Consider the following 286-nt stretch of genomic DNA (forward strand, 5'->3'; position numbering starts at 1 on the left):
TATATTATTTTTTGACATTTATAATCATAACTGAGGGATAATAATATAATATTTTTGCTTTAATTTGCATTTATCTTCTTACTAGGGAGATGGAGCATCTTTTATGTCTATATTTGTTATTTTCTTCTATCCATTTTGCTTTTTTATTGATTTATGTTCTTTTTTTATTTATTCACAAGCATTCTTTATGTGTTATACATATTGGGTTACACATCACAAATTTTACCTCAGCTTGCAAAAGTTAATGTCTTTAATCTGTTTATAACATCCCTGGCAGTAGAGAATG

The sequence above is a fragment of the Otolemur garnettii genome, unplaced genomic scaffold, assembly GCF_000181295.1.
Source record: "Otolemur garnettii isolate 467f Iridium unplaced genomic scaffold, OtoGar3 scaffold00368, whole genome shotgun sequence".
Classification (NCBI taxonomy): Eukaryota; Metazoa; Chordata; class Mammalia; order Primates; family Galagidae; genus Otolemur; species Otolemur garnettii.